This window comes from Hesperophylax consimilis, chromosome 5 (genome assembly GCF_061612785.1).
Source record: "Hesperophylax consimilis isolate HC1 chromosome 5, BYU_Hcon_1.0, whole genome shotgun sequence".
Taxonomy (NCBI): Eukaryota; Metazoa; Arthropoda; class Insecta; order Trichoptera; family Limnephilidae; genus Hesperophylax; species Hesperophylax consimilis.
The window spans coordinates 12,494,144-12,508,937 of record NC_142840.1 but is presented as its reverse complement, the minus strand read 5'-3'; positions in this window follow the sequence as shown (position 1 = coordinate 12,508,937).

Genomic DNA, 14,794 nt, shown 5'->3' with positions numbered 1-14,794 from the left:
AAATCATGACAATTGAAATCCATAAAAAAATTAGCAGTTGAATTGAATAATGATGGCCTCCGTGGTCGAAGGGAAAGGCTCTCAACTATCTTGTCGGTGGTCGTGGGTTCAAATCCCCAATTTTATTTCACAATTTACTCATTAAAAAGAATATATAGTACACTTGCGGCACGTTCCAGAGTAGAAAATAGTCTCATTATCGCCTTGGTATGAGATTACCATTCAGAATTGAAACGAGGCTTGAAATGGCTTTGGCCATTTGTTTGGTGACCAGATCTATATAACCAGGTATTTCCCCACCTACATCTTCCCCAGTTCATTGTCCTCCCTACTACCTCCAGCCTCACAACATACCCCAATAGGGGATGCCATAGTCTCACTGGCTCCAGAGGGCTAGGAGAAGTTGGGACTGCTGTGTGGTATTCAAACTAAAAAAGTACATATTTGAATTGAAATATATTGGGAGCAGTTGGGATTTTTGTGCGGTTTCACATTAAAACATACCTAAGACTACCTAATCCATTTTTCTGTTCTTAAGGGTTGATCACAAAATCTGATTTTAAAACTTTGTTTAAAACAGTTCTAACTCATTATGCCCTTTTTAGGCATTACTTTTTAATGAAGCCTTTTGTTGCGGCGCCAAAAAGTGCAAACAGCTTCGGTTCACGCCACCGCTTTTCGCTCCACCGCGGCGCGCGTACAAATGTGTTTTTAATCTACTTTAACGTGCATCTAATGTGAGAATTTACACTGCCGATCTCGCCTGTAAATGGCAAACATAAAGATAGCGGGAAAGAGATGGTAGCGTGGAGAGAGAGCGTTAACAACGAGCCAAAAAATAAGGAAAAGCGAACAAACTGTGTAACCAGTAGTTGGTGAATGCACTTATTGTACATATAATGTGCCTACTTACAGGTGTGTTGTAATAAAACGGGGTGAAAATTGGAAGTGCATTTCGTGCTTCCATGGAAGCAAAATCGAGCTTTTATAGATTAGATTTAGACATCCCCAATATAAGGAAATAAAAAAGCAACTAAGTATGTTTAAACTTATGTTTTACGTTTGTTGCCACTTATGAATATTTTCATGCTTTTTATAAATTCGGATAGTAAGTACCCTTTTTATGTGAATCCCGCACAAGAGTCCCAACTATGTACACCCAACCGTATGGAACCATTCAGACTACACGGCATCCCTAATTGGGGTATGTTAAGATGCTGAAGTTAGTGGGGAGGTGAAGGAGATGTGGAAAAGGAAAGTGGGGGAGTATCAGGCTATTCAGGTCTGGTCACCAAACAAATCTCAAGCCATTTCATCAACGACATATGATATGTATAAATTTGATATCTTATCGATAACGACAGGTGGTAGGTATAAATTTGACGTATAATCGATAACGACAGATGATGGGTATAAATTTGATGTCTTATCAGTGACGGCAGATGGTAAGTATAAATTTGATGTCTTACCGATATTGACAGATGGTTGGTATAACTTTGATATGTTATCGAAAATAACAGATGGTAGGTATAAATTTAATTTCTTGCAAAACAAACTATATTGTATGAATTTTATATTTCAATCTGAGATAGGTAAGACATACTCTTTAACGTGGTAAAACACATAAAATGACAACTAGCAACAGTAATAAAGCCTCCCTGATGGACTGTTAAGACGCCTAACGCCTAACGACGGGGAGAGGGGTGGCTCGTGGAAGGCTCGTGTAACGACTTGAGTTATAAATGTCTTCATCACAAGTATATACATATATCCGCGATACTCTACAAAATTCTCAGAAAAACTGTTATACTATAAAAAAAATTGCTGACATATTGGTCAATTGCTTCAACCTTACAAAATTTAAAAAAAATACCCTTAATTTACCTTTTATGTTTTTTAAAAAATAAATTATTTGTCATTGTTTTTAATTCTCTTCTTTTCTTATGACGCCTTAATATATATATACTTAAATAAATAATGATAAACGGCATACACAAAAAGAGCCAGCTCGCACACGACAAAAGAATACACCGTACTTAAGGGGCTGATACGAGTGCAGTTTTGATGAGTTATTCAGGGCTGTAAAACTTAAATTAAGATAATTCTGACTGTAGTCAACCTTTGATAAGAGAAAAACCATTTATAATCTCATTTACAGATAATAAACAAATTCAATAATATAAAAATGTTCCTATAACGGTATTAATCTTTTTTCTGGAGATAATAAGAATTTTTGACATTAAAAAATAATTCGTTTTGTTTTTTTTATAAATTTTATTATCATCGTGCCGTGAAATGAATGTTGACATAAATTCAACCCAAGAAAACATCAAACGGGTATAAATGACGCCTTAAAATTTTAATGAATTAAGTCTTGAAACAAAGCATTTGTATCTCAGAACAACGATAAGAATTCTTTTGAACAAGTGTTTTCGACTTGTCAGGAAATAAAAGTGCGCGAATGGCCCCCTAAAGGGTAGAAATGGCGGCACTCTGCCTCACAAAAGGAATATAAATACTGTGCATTTTCGCAGGGGAGGTTTATTTTCGTGAAAAATTTAGTCGCATTTTGGAAATCTCTCATAAACTGGCTACCAGTTATTTAATATATTTTTGTTTTTTTAATGAAAAACTAATGTTTATAAGACAACGTTTTTACTGTTTGTCAAAATGTCAAAATATTTCACTAACAAATGTAGATATAATATGTCTTGACGCCATCTAGTTAGAAATTTAGCACTAACAAGGCCTTTCTTACAAAAAAAAGTTAGTTTTTTACAGGTGAAAAAATATAATAAGTAGTAATTGTTGTTTGAAGTACTAGTACGTATTGAATTATTTGGCGTGTTGTAGCCGACGCAGCTCAGTGGCCTCAGAGCACCTGACCGGACATCAGAAGGCGCGGGTTTTATTCCCGTCGGCGTCATTTATTTTTACTCGGGAGATATTTTCAATTTGTTTGGATTTCAAGCGACTAATTATTGCTTATAATAATCTGTTGTCTTTTATATTTCTATACTAGTAGTTACTACCCGGTTTAACAGTTTAAATTTATACGTATATTATTGCGGCATATTTAAACACAATACTAGTTTTTGAAAGGCAAAATGACAATATTATAGGTATTAGGTTTTAAAAATGTGGTGTTCTGATTTTTGAATTCCTGGATTTCTGTATTCTCAAACCATTTATTTTTCAGCCGTATGCCTTCAAAAGGATAAGAGAAAGATAAACTAGTATTTTTATTAAGGTTTTATCTTAAAAATTATTGAATGAAATGTGTGTTTTTTATGCTAAAAATATGATTGCATTACAAAATGAAGGTATACGTAATTCTTTCAACTGACTGCTTCATTTCTCCCGTAGTGAAAGTAACGTCGTTGTTTCGTCTTGGAAATGATAGAAACGATCTTACCACTTCCACACATGAGTTGTTCAAAAATTTGAAAAATATTTCCACAAAGTGAAATGTTACTTATTCGCATTCTCCCCTTTTAGATAAGGTTCTGGATTCCGCTATCCAAGAATGGAAAAATAACCAGAATATTCAACTCTTTACATTGAGACGGTCGAACAGTTTTCCTCGGGATATTAGGACACTTAAGTTACATACGGCGGGAAACTCAAAACGCAATAAACAAACTAATAAAATTTAGACATCATACAAAAAAGTATCATGTATAAATACGCATGCATTTTGTCAGATGATCGGATTGAAGTCGGCATTCTTTCTCGGTGCCATGCCTAAGCGATGATTTTTAGTTGTTCACGATACAGGGGTTTCAATAGAATTTCTTTCAGATTCAGGTACGCTCAGTCAGGCGGACAATGCCCATTGTGGATTTTTATATTCTGTTGCGTTTTATAGCGGAATATTTAGGTACAACGATAAGGCTATATTATGAAGATGTTGGTAACGCGCCGGTCTTTGCTGAATGCCTAATGGTAAATGTCGGATGAATGGAGCGAGAGGTATTTGTTGTTAGTAAAAAGATAGGCACATGTACCTACCTGTATAGAGAGTACACATATTTCGAGAATTTAGTGTAGTACCATCTATCACAGAAATGTATTAAAAAACGCCTTCTATGAAATTTATAAAAAATATTTAATCAATAAAATTTACCCCTTAGATAATAGATAGGCAATAGATTTAAAACAAATGGCATAATAGCCAAATTATTATAAGCAATAATTAGACGCCTGAAATATCCACACAAATTGAAAATATCTCTCAATTAAAATAAATGCCGCCGATCAGAATTGAACCCGCACCTTCTGATGTCCGGTCAGGTGCTCTGGACCACTGAGCTATGTCGGCTTATTTCCAACACGCCAAATTCAATATTTACTAGTACTTCAATGAACAATTACTGCTTATTATATTTTTCACCTGTAAACAACCAGCTTTATTTTATAGGAAAAGTTTAGTCAGTGCTAAATTTACCACTAGATGGCGTTGAGACAAATTATATCTACATTTGTTGGTGAATACATTTAAATATAAACAATTTAAAAAGCCAAATATCTCCCCGAAATTGGATAGTGATATATTGTGCCCTTAGTATACGTTAATCCATAGCATTAAAAAAACATTGACTACTGTTTTATTTATTCTAAAACTAATTTTCTAAAATTGTGTATATTGAATCACCTTTGTAGTTAATTTGAATATTGAATTATCTTAGTATGTTGAATTACTTTTGCAGTGATTTAATATGTCTTTGAGTATTGTTTACACATCGCCTTTTAAGCAATCTTTTTTTTTAAATGTAAATACTCTTCCCATATACACGAGCTCCTGGAGCTCATCTCATGGGGTATAACATGAATACTTGTACAATTTGAAAAATTAAATTATTTTATAATAAATAAATTTTAAAAATATATTATCTACCTGTGTATAAATCGGAAATTCTGTTGAAGACTTTGAAAATTTTGAAACTAAATTTTATTTAGATATTTTTTCTCAAATCTGTGCGCCTGAAATAGTACATTACTAATTTTTTTTAATCTCACAATTCCGAATGATTAATGAAAAGGGATTTTTTAATATGCTCACATTGATAGCACTCATATACCGCCTTGGGAAATGCTTGAACTATCTAAAAGCCTTTTAGTTTACGAAAAAAAGTAATTAAAGTTTTGGTAATACCACCAAAACATACTAGTATATTACCAAGATTATGGCCATATGAAAGCCTTGCAGCTTACCAAAAAAATTAACTAAAGTTTTGGTAATATCACCAAAATATATTTTACCAAGATTATGGTAAATTTATGACAAGAGATTTAGATACAATGTTTGATGTTGCAATACAAATCCAAATAAACAACTATTGCAAAATAAAGTATGAAATTTTACAATATTGTCAGTGTACAAATCCAAAATGTTCACAATTGAGATTCTATTTTTATACTGTGAAGTGTTGGTAAATTATATGGCTTCACTTGTATGAGAACCTTTCGCTGGCATTATTAAGATTTTTGAAAATTGCTCTACAAATTCATAATCACTGTTCGTCGAATTCGATATCAAAATACAACTTTTTTTTAAAAATATTTATTTATATAAATATACTAGTGGGCCCGGGCAGATGCCGTCCGGCCACATTCCGCCTTCTATTTAGGGAAGTTAAAATTTGTGATTGTATTTATTTTTGGATGATATCTGAAAAAAAAATCATCCTTTATTTCAAACTGTGACCAACCATTATTAAAGATTGAAAATCTATGCTTGAGTATATAAAGGGAGTTATTTATAAGATTTTTTTACTACTATTGTTGTTTTATAAATATATCTATTTGAATTTCACTTTTGTTTTCGGTAATGAAAATTATCAAATCAAAATGCAAATATTGGAAGCAGAAATTATTTCACTTCTCGACATTCAATCTAGCTGAAACTCTGCAGATAGACTCGTTGTCGATAAAGTACTCTTTCAATTTTTGGTGACAATCACACTTAATACACAAACGCGGACATATATAAGCATTTCTTTGAAATCGATGACATTACAGCACTTAATATACGAAATAACTATCGGTAACTGAAGGATCAATCCTCAGCCAAACAAAAAATGTTTGAGACATTTAAAATTAAATGGATACTATTTTCAGTAATATATATTTTTATGTTTAACTCTATTTAGCTATTTCTACAAAAGTAAACAAACCTTATACAAAATGTAAAAAATACTTGGTTTGCTCATGGCACCAGTGACAAAATCATAGCTCATACGTATACCATCCAGAAGCCTACTAATTGTTGTTCTACAAGTTCAATCATAACTAATACGAAATTAAATCGTCTAATCATTTCCAAACAACGGATATATATCAGCAAACTGTTTGATGTATTCCTCTCCTTAGGGGCCACAACAATAATTGTTATTTTATTCATAGAAAATCGTATGAGGTAATCAAGTCCGTCCCAGCGGAACCACACCAGATTTAAGCGTACCGCTGATAGATCCATTGTAAACTCTCCCCCATCCCATAAACGAAACATACAACAGATAAAGAGGTTAGAGTGGGACTCTCAGCAGCAGGACCATATTACAGTAGTGATTATATTCCATCAGATCCCCCTGCAAACGTTTAACTTTTCCCCACAAACCAATTTTCTTCATATTTCACGCATAAATCAGCGCTTCTGAACAAATATAAAATTCACCAGGGCTGATGAACGAGGACTCTCTCTGGGGTATATAACTATATTTTTATTATTTAAGTTTTTAATCCAGCAGCAATGGGTGGGTGGTACAATACTCTGCAATATTACATAAAATTTAAACATCATTACATTTCAAAAAAAATATCAATTGCCTTTGTTGTACAGTGGTTATTGAGGTAGACCATCGATTACGTAATTGAGAAATCGATCAAATGAATAAGGACGATAATTACATTTAAGTAAACTGTGTAATTGCATAATACTTGTTGTAAAGTCAATTAGTCCGTCAATGTTACTTGAATTAATTGTTACTTATAATAAAATCGTTGACAGCCCTATTTTACTAAAGCCAATTTGCGATACTTGCCCAGCTATTCCAAGTAGAATTAATTTTGAAAGCAACAATAAACTCACTACTTATTACTCTATTACAAGATATTACTATATATATAATATTTTGCTAGATTATACATGTGAAAAAGTCACTTTTTATACATTTTAATATTCTGTTCAAATAAAATATTCTCTGTTATTATAACATTCTAGGCCTTAATAGAATTTACTTTATATTAATTACTATTCATTATCATAAACACCTCATACCTCGATTTATGTCAGGTCTTATACAAACCTAGTATTCATTCAACAATTACTACAATAGTATATATTTCTTTTAATTATTTTTTGTTTAGCTGCACTTCTATTAACAACTGTATCACTTGTAAAAATATTTTTGTGTACACATTACTTATTCTGTAATCACTATATTGTATCACTCTATTGTAAAAGCCATTTTATGGCGTTTAAATAAATAAATAAATAAATTTAGCTACATAATTGACGAATCAAATCGAAAAATCAAACGAGAGTTAAACATCAATGACAAACTCGTATTTTTTAACAACAGATATTAGGTCAGTTGAAATATTGGAGATGCGAAGGTACCTAACGTCCTGTCTACAAAGCTTTAGTATTCAGTCTTTAAAATGGTTTCCCTACCTTTCATTTTATTAGAGGTAATAAAAAATATATGCGCTTCATTTATCACACGTGTGAACTAATTTATAAGTATACATATTTTGTATTTATTTCCGGAATTTAGTTGAGAAACGAAGACCGAGCACACCCAAGAAGCAAAATGGTAAAATAAAGTGTACGGGCCAAAGATATTAGAAGAACTAATATCTTTGGTACGGGCCTTGTCGTCAATGTTTGAGTATTTATTAACTTAATAGTTTGAGAGTGGCTCCGCATTTCACGTGGAGGTCCTCTGGCATGGTTAGTTATAATTATCATTTCATTTTTAAAAACGATATATTTTGAACAAGTTCTGCTGTATGATAATTATAACAGCCGTTTCGCCTTCCGACGGTATTATCAGACTGTGGTGAAGTAATTTTTCATTTATCATGCCTTTTCACAAGGGTGGCCGCGTATGATAAAAATGTTTAAAAACAACTCTCTTTACTTTCCTACCAAGGTTGATACTTACCCCAAAATTTTAATTTATTCACCGCGTTATGTTTAGTCAACAGTGTTCTTTTGACTGGCGAGCCTCTATTTTGTATTTAAAATATAATCACATAAAATTCTGGCCAAATTCCAACACAAATATTTTAGTACAGCATGTAGGAATTACGTATAAACGTGTAGGGAATAAATTAAATAATTGCCTTGGATAGGCTTGTTCGCCTGTGGGACGCTTTATATTTAAAAAAAAAAACAAACCGTAAAAAATGTGTTTTTCTGCATTTAAAAAGACAATCATAATCCCTAACACTCATTGCGGTTAAATATTTTTCCTTTTTGATCCCCGCAACCGGAAGGGGGCCATTTTGTCGGAATCTCTACAGACCTTTTTTTCTAAATGCCCAAAATCCTTTGGCTTTAAAACTTTTATTAGGAAAATTCCCAGCAGACGCGGATTATAATGCGCAGTTTTTAAAAAAATGTTATTTGTTAAGGGTTGAGTTTACATAGGAGTGTGGAACGGGTTGGTTTTTAGTAGGTACCTGATTTTATAATAAGGAAGGGGAGGACATACTGACGCTAAAAGATTCATCGCTTAATGTGTTTTTTTAAAGTATCTATCTAACTGTAATCCAGAACAAAATTTGATTTTCAACTTTGTTTATTTTTTTTTTCTTTTTCACCGCTATTTCATAAAGTTATTATTAAAACTGATAATCTTTACTCTTTGACTTGGCAGCATTCATGTTAAATGTTATATGGGAATTTCTAACATTTAGTTTAGTTTTGAATAATACTACAGTATTATGAAGTTATTTTCGCACCTATAAATAGGAGGAACACACTCAAGTCGTATTAAAATAAAAAAAATATATTTAAAAAAAAACCTTTGTGCCGGCAAAAAACCTTAAGTCTTGCTTTAGATTATGTTTATGATTGTGCACTTGTGTAATTTCTTGCAGAAAACATTGACGAATACGTCAATACATTGACGAACAATTGATAAATAAGCTTAAAAATACTTTTAAATTTATTTTATACCTAACAGTTTTTTTCTGTAGGCGTTTCGCGTACCTACTCTTCTGTAAAAGTCATTTTTTTGCTTTTGTTTGACGGTTCGAGTGAAAGATTATTTTCTAAAGAAGATGTAATGCAAATGTGTTATGCATTGAAGAGTAAGTGAAACAATTAATTTGAAACAAATACCTAACGGACAACAAGCACTTACCATCTTACTAACTTGATTCTTACACGTCCGTTCAACGTTGGTGTGGAAAGCCCGCCGCGAGCCTAGTTTAATACCATTTTAACCAAACAAACACCATAGTAATAAGTCAAGTTTTTCACTGTTCAGAACCACAGGTCAGAACCTTACGCCCACGTAATATTTACACCGCGTTTTTAATAAGGCTGTTAAAGTTTTTTGCCAGATCAAAAACGTCTGGCAAAATATACTAATTGCTACCATTTTTAAATAAACTTTAAAAAACTGAAATTTATTATTAAAAATAAAACAAAAACACATGAATAAGATATTCTACTAAAAGAACACAGGTCGTGATATCATATTTTTATACCAATTTAATATGATAAAAAAGTTCGAATTTCGTTTTTTTTGCAAATCGTCAAACTGTATGTATTTCGAAATTAAAGTTTCAAATGAGTTGGAAGGAACATTATAGAACACCAGTGCTATGTGCAGTTTCCAGAGTTCTTGTATTTTTTTGAATCTCGCATTCGTTCTTGTTCCGTTAATCGCAATAAACTTTGTTGTGTAAATTTTAATCCGTGCAATTTCGCATTTACATGAATTTTTTTCATGAATGTTGGTTGTTAGTTTGCGGTTTCCACTTCTGGAATGGAAATATTCCATTGTGAGATTTGAAAACCATTTTATTCCTGTGAATTTTAATATTCGAGATACGAGTCAACAATGTACAATATTTTGCTAGTACTTAGTTGGAAACAGTGGCATGTAAATAGAAAGATACTTGTACATTCAGAAAATAATACATTCAGTATAGCAGGGTTCTAATCGCCGTAACAACCAAATGTTATGCTACCTTTTATAGATTATTTAGTAGGTACAGGAATCTTTATAAGACATTTTTCCAAATAAATATTTAGACTTTTCAAAGTTTTTTCCAAAAGATGAATTTGCCAGAATATATAACCGAGCGTAGTGATATATTTTTTTATATATTCGACTGTCTGTAAATTTATTTTTTACATTCTGGTTCCGATTCAAGATGGTGGCCGTATTAAGTACTCTTATCCCGCCGGAATTTGAAAGATCGTGATTCCTACTAGGAGCTGTCAAATCGGAATAATCAATACTATGGTACCTACCTTCGTTAATGTTTGAAACAAAACTGTTATTCAGATGGTGACATTTCTTTGAACAAATTGTATAATTTCATTTGAAATTTAAAAAATGTTACTGAAAATATTTAAGAGATATATTAAGTAGGTAGGTATTTAAGTACCTACTTACAAATCTTATAAATTCAGAGCAAATTTTGGCATTGATTTTATGAATAGGATTGAATTAAAAATGTACTTTTTGGACGCGAGATCTTCTAATTGTTCATAGAACTATAGTAACATGATAATAAAGTTGTTAACCATGTTATTACTGTAACGTATATAATCGTTATTGAACACTACATTTTATTTTTGAAAAATCACGCTCCGCACGCTTGCAATAAAACAAAAATATATGTATATATATCTGAGAGATACATTTAAGATTCAAGAACATGGGTTATAATATCCCGTGAAAGATTTATGTAATACATAGTGGTACAGACAATTAATTGGTCACTGTAACACCAGCAGAGGAAAAGAGGGAAAAGAAGGCCTAAAAAACGATTAAACAAAAACAAAAAATCGAAAGCGGCCAAAATTTCATTGTGCAAGAATTTCATGAAACCCTAAGAAATAAATGCCGGTTGTTGAAGGCAAACGCGAAGTCAAACAAAAAATATAACAACACGCCAACTTCCCCGAGTCAAACGGCATAAATCTCCAGCCGATAAATCAAGAAAACTTCAAATGGAAACGTCATATTATTTTCACAAAAGATTTAAGTTGAAAATAAATTACAACCTCCCCCGCTCTCCCCATTCGGCACGTAGAAACATCGAGATATTTCATTCCTTGCCATGGAAATACACGAATAATGTCGAATGTGTTTGAATTTCTTGTTTCTTTTAAATATTCAATGCCAATGTTATCAAAATACATTTGAAAAGGAAGCTTTACGATATACAGCCAAATAATATTACTTTCTAAATGATTTCAAAAATTTACACAAAAACAAGGAAAATAGCTTTCTTTCTTTAAATGCACGTGTTTTCTGTAAGTCGAGTAGATAATTTAATCGTATTATATTATGTAAATAAATAAAGAAATGTTTGTTTCTTAGAACGTCGTATTTCATCTAACCCCACAATCTGATATGAAATAAAAGATTCCCCCAAAAAAACTCCGCAAAAACATTAGAGTAACTATTCGAAAACTTCATAAATATTAAAGCGGATATAAGTTTCACATGTGGAATGACAATCATGCGAGATGTAAGATAGTTCCCACTGCGAAAACCAAAAAATGAATAAGGTCCTACGAAAAGCAGGGATGCACATTTTTTTTCTGAAAATGGCTAAAATACTAATAATAAGTTTCGTTACTTTGGTAAATGTAAAAAAGATTGGAACTTGGTAGTAATTTTATTTAATCATAATATTTGAATGGCAAGATACTTCTAAATCTTATTTTATCCTTCTTAATCCACACTTCCAACGAAATGCTCTTTTTGGGGGGTGCCATAATTCCACTGGCCATAAGAGTTTTTTTATATGTGTTAAATTCTCCAACTTTTAATAAACATAAGTGCACGAACGAATACTTTCTAACACTGGAAGTGAAGTGTATTGTGATCACTTTGATTACCCGACAAGTCATCAAGTTAGCTACAACTAGCTGTGATGCGAAGCCAACACGCTCAGAACGGCATATGTTGTCCTGATTTTTTCAATAGCTATACTGTGCTCCAGTTTGGGTTAGAACCGCCCACATTTCCATGATCGACGTTCAGCTTAGTGCCACTGTGCAAACCACCAGCGGTACTTTAAAATCTACTCCAATCTCTTTGCTCCCCGTACTTGTAAACATAACCTAGCCAAATATCATTCGAGAGATTGAGAACACTAGTAGACACCGCAAAACTGATGTCGTGATGAAGTCCCAAAAACATCTCTGGACGGAAGGAAAGAGACTCCTCCGTTTACCTCACTAAGAGACGGCCTGGATTCTCACCGCCTCGTAAACTCTGGTCTTTCATCATTAGGATAAGGTGCTCCCACAGCCGATGTCCCCTCATGATGTTTACATGGGACCTTGAAGAGGTTTGGAGATGGTTTGAATGCGGTGCGGTGCAGACCACTGAACATGTGATCAACTAATACCAGCTCCATTAATTCCCAGGAGGGATTGATGAGGTCCACAGAGCGACGTCTGAGGCTCTAGATTGGCTCGCAGACCTAGGTACCCCCCTCTGACCCGCCCACCATACGAAAGATGAAGAAGAAAAATGGCGAATTCGCCTACGGTAGCGAATGAGTGCGGATTTCAGGTTATTCAGCTTAGTACCTAATCACATCGTTTGCACTTTGAGTTTTTACAATATTTTTTTAACAACAAATGTTTTTTTGGCAAAAAATAAAATCATTTCTGGATGATGTAGGTAAACGTGAACATGTTCACAAAATTTGGTCAAATTTCATTAAAATTTTACCTACACAATGTTTTCAACAAAAGAAAGAAAAATTAAGTGGCCAACCCTATTGTAAAACTGACAAATATTATTATGTGTGACGGAAATCGCCGTAAAAGAGTAGCAGAATGAAAGAGGGGCGTTTACTGTTTAATGTCAAATCTGCGATCTTTTTTTTTAATATGGAAGACCCTAAGTCAATATTTGCAATATCTAAAATACGCAGATTTAGATGTCCCGTGCAATTAACGCATTAATAAAATGTCTACCTAGCAGTGAATTATTTGTAAAAATGTTTGCAGAAAATTAATTACGCCACACATTTTTACGTATTTTGTCTCTTCAAATCACTCAAAATATAGATGAATTTATTTGACTATTAAAGTTATCTTTTAATCTTTTGCGGCGTTTGGTACTATTCTATGTAACCAAAACAGGCGTACTATTTATTTATTTCATTTAAGGGAAATAAATTTACAATATGGTTGGTTAATACATTTGCAGAAACCGATGATAATAGATTTCTTCATTATACTAATATATTACGTATTTATAAGTTAAAGATACTTCATAATACATATCAATACATTTTATGTAGTTTGGTTTAGTTGGGACATGAAAAGGTACATTTTATATTTATTTTTATTTACTTTACAATTGAAGATGAAGAGAGAATGTTACTATTTGTTGATTCACCGCCATCTTTATTAATACAAGCCGTGCTGTAGAAAATGACCTGACAGTTAAGAGACTTGTTTTAGGACTTTTGCACTGGGTTTAGCTTTAGCTGGTCTGGTATTAATCCGAGATACTTACCTGTACTAACTATAGGTACTACTATACGAGTATATACTAATCCTGTGCAAAAGCCCTAAAACAGAATATTTCTTCAAAAGGCAATGATTTTGATTCGAATTTATTTTACAATATTGTTCATTAAAAAAGATTGCAAGAACTCGTTGCCGCGTACGTAATTACAAATTCGATTTTTTTCTTTTTCCTTTATTTTTTCACAATTTTTAAAATAATTATAATAATATTATATAAATCAATACGAATAATGGGAACCCACTATGGCGCAGCCTGTGCGTGGGTAATATATATATATAGTTATTAAATTATTGTACATAGAAATAAACAAACTACGGGCATATAAAACATAAACATGATTACTTTTTGTCTAAGCGGTTTGTATAAAAAGTGTTTGCAATAGTAAACATAGTAGTATCGAAAAGCCATAATTTTAACTCTTTTAAATATTGAGGAAGTTTAGTAATCACTTGAATATTTTTCGGTAAAAGATTGAAAGTACGAGTCCAATGAAACTGCAGTGTGTTTACATTTGTTTTGTGTTCGTTTGGAGAGTATAAAATACATTATTTTTTCTAATGTTGATTCTGTTTTCATTTATTTCGAATTTATTTTTGTTTTTAAAGATGTATTTCATAGTTTCAAAATAAATAGTTCACGGAGACAGAATAGTTTAGATTCTTTGTATAACCCATTTGTTGAAAATGTTCTTTTCCGATTATACATAACTTTGATGATATAATTTTGAGTTATTTGCAAAGGTTTTATATGTGCATGAAGCGCACCGCTCCATCCTATTATTTCGTATATGAGTGAAGATTGCACCAAATAAAAATAAATAATTTTCATTTTTTTCATCAACATTGAGCACTTCTTTTAGTCTGTAAAATGTGTATGTAAGATATCTTAATTTACCGACGATATTATTAATTTGTGACTTCAAATTTAATTTTGTATCAATAATAATACCTAAATATTTATATTCAATAATTCAGGACATTCAGTAATGTTCTTTACGATTTTATATACCGACATCGCATCTCAATAAAATTCACTCGATGAAA